The 2,905-nt window shown below is 45.7% G+C and overlaps 1 long non-coding RNA gene across 1 annotated transcript; it reads right to left on the bottom strand.

Annotated features, from left to right (window-relative positions):
- Positions 1-345: 345 nt before the first annotated feature.
- LOC130594056 (uncharacterized) lies at positions 346-2,395 on the bottom strand. The gene is made up of 3 exons (XR_008970965.1): positions 2,223-2,395; positions 1,937-2,082; positions 346-876 (listed from the first exon to the last, which is right to left on the bottom strand). It is a non-coding gene; the product is annotated as an uncharacterized LOC130594056 (long non-coding RNA).
- Between the last annotated feature and the right edge of the window lie 510 nt (positions 2,396-2,905).

Below are 2,905 nucleotides of genomic sequence, written 5' to 3'. Positions count from 1 at the left end.
TTTCAAAGAAATGTGTCCCTGGACTTTGTTCAGTGCAAACCTATAAGATAACTGATTTTTAGTATTAGGAAAAAATAGGTTAATGTGTAGGTCAACAAGTAAGTCTTCCTTTGCGTCTCATTCCTCCCACACCTCTGAACATGCTTTTGGAAATATGTTGTTGTGTTTTCTTTGTTGTTTCACATCTGTGCTTTGCCCTATGATGTGCTGCTTATGAACTGCCTTTGGATGTGGACGTGGTCAGAAGCCTGCTTTATTCTGTGTCTAAAGCAATGACCTGGCTTTCTCATTTGAGAATCTGCATTGATTCCCTAGCACGAGTTTATCACAGTTGAGTTAATAAGCACATTAATCAGACAATTTGTGCAAGTTGATGTGATACTGGTCTATCATTCCACATACATTCCTGTGGGAAGTTACCTTCCTTAGAGGAAAGGGGAAAAGAAAGAAGAAGGAAAGGAGAAAAAGGAACATCTTGGGTTTTCCAAGGTCCTGTCTGATGCACTGGTGATGGGCCACGTCAGGCAAAAGCTGTTCAGATCAACACCAGTCTCTGACAGTGGCCAGCAATGGTAAGAGCATAAGAAGAGGGCAGACATATACTGATACTTACCCTAACTCTCCAGCTCCAGCAGTCTGTAGCTGAGGGACTGTCTGAGCCAAAGATGTCACACTTTATATTAAAAAACCCTTGATGCATTTTTCTTCTGCACTTATTCAGTCACTTCTGAACCTTGCCATATTTCTAATTTCCATACTTTGCTGGTGGCAATGAGTGCTCAAACAGGACCACATGAGCAGTTTTCTCTGTTATAAAGAATAGGGTGATTTCTCTCATCTTCTTCTCTAATCTGCAGATATTTTGTGTTTTTCTCCCTGTGATCGAAATAATTTGTGGTTGTTAAAATCTCTTCTTATTCCTGCTTTTCCCTCTTCAGTGTACTGCTCTCAGGCTCAGAAATCTGCTCTGTTGTCAGGGGTTTTGCTTTTTCTCCCCCAACTTTTCTTTCTCTGATTCCTTGCCTGAGGCAGATTCACTGTGGATGCCATGTTCAGGCATAGCAAGAGGGAGAAGAAAGGCAGCAGTTAAAGAGGTCATTTTCCCCTCCATCTATTCTGTGTGCTTTCACCAAGCACAACCTGCAAGATCTTCCTTTTTCCCCCTCTCTGCCACACATGTGTATGGCAGATCCTTCTTGTGGAAAACATTTTCCTGTAGCACATGGTCAGGGACATCTCTGCCCTCACTTGGTTTTCAGGGCTTTCATGGGCCAGGGCAAAGTCAGGCCTGGGCCCAGAGAGCAGAGCTTTACAGAGGGATGCATGGAGGGCCTGGAGGCTCTGCTGTTAGAGTCTAAGTGAGACTGTTTTATGTGCAGAAGGTGGAAATGTGGAAAAAGACATTATTTACCCTTTGTCTTTTCTGTTTTTCTAACTAACGTCATCAAATGTAGTTGTCATGGTCTGTCTTCCACATATACAGCTTCCATGACATACAAGTATTTTATTTCTGGTGGGCTGCTGTCTCCCAAACCCTGCAGACACTGAGCTCATCACTGCCCTCAGCCTATACACCTCCCTCCAACTCAGCCCTGACCCTATGAGAAGAATAAAGCCCTCCTTTTCTGACAAGTATCTTCAGTCAAGTCCCTGAAATGAGACATCCCACTGCTCCACATCTTTTCTTCTCCTACCTGAAACACACACAGTGCTCAGGGCTGCCTGCATCTACTTCTTCCAGAGTCTGGAGAGGGAAGAGGGTAGAGCATCACTTAGGAAAACACCTGGAAGAGTCCCTTGGAAATTTGATTTCTTGTCTATCACTGGAAGAAGCCAGAAAGCTGCAGAGATATGATGTCTGGCAGCTGCAGATAGCATGCACAGAAGCAATGTGATTTGCCTGATTGCAGTAGCTGCCTCTTCACCCTGCACTTACAACTCTGTACCTCTTCCTGCACCATATCTGTCCCATAGCTGAGCCAGGCAGTGAGGGCTGACACCCTTCCCTCCCACAGGGTGCAATGCTCCATGGGGCTATGCATTTCTTGCAAGCCTCTGGTTGTCCTCAGCCATCACCGATTCCTGTTGCAGAGAAGAAAAACACCAAAAAGCTCAAATGTATAAAGTAAAAGATATTTCCCACCTTTAAATATATTGGCCTGCTTATAAAGCTAACAGCAGTCATTACATATACATAAAAAAGCACCATATGTTTAAAATACTTCATATTTATGTTAGCACAGTGGAGGAGCAGTCTCTGCCCTCCCATTATGAGGTGGGTGAGAAGACGGCAGTGGCGGCTGCCGCCCAGCAGCGAGACCAGCAGGTCCTTCTCAGCTCTAAATCGTCTGGGCACAAGCGGTCACATCTGTGTTGCTTGCTCACTGAAACTGTCTAGCTCTACATGAACATCAGAACCTCTCTGCTTTTCAAGTGACTAATGGTTCCCTAATGCTCGTGGCTGAGAGCAGCCCCACACAAAAGCCTGAGGATACAAGTAAAAAAGGAACACGGGAGGCTGGCAGCACACTGGCAGCTACTGGGCAGGCAGCTGACAGACAGTGCTGATGTATGGTCCTGCTGCCCACTGCATGCATTTAGTGAATTATTGCATGAATGATCGCAGCTATCCTAGAAGTCAGCAGATTTTGCAGGGTGCTTTAGTGCTTGGAAGCTCACAGGCTTCCTTCCTCACCATGGCTTCTGGTGGTGAGTGAGAAGGGAGGTGGGAAGGGGTTGTGTTACCAGTGTCAACACAGTGCATCCCCTTGGGGGCCATTCGGCTGCATGTGGGGAGCACCCCAGGTAAGGAGGGGAATCATGTGTGTTTGGGTACAAGCCTAAAGTCAGAGGCTATAGAATATTTTGGCTTTTCTCCTCCCTCCACATTTACAACCGGTTACCT

Source organism: Pezoporus wallicus, unplaced genomic scaffold (genome assembly GCF_028554395.1).
Source record: "Pezoporus wallicus isolate ANWC-B61680 ecotype Strahan unplaced genomic scaffold, APGP_CSIRO_Pwel_v1 scaffold_6446, whole genome shotgun sequence".
Taxonomy (NCBI): Eukaryota; Metazoa; Chordata; class Aves; order Psittaciformes; family Psittacidae; genus Pezoporus; species Pezoporus wallicus.
This window is presented reverse-complemented; position numbering and strand designations above follow the sequence as displayed.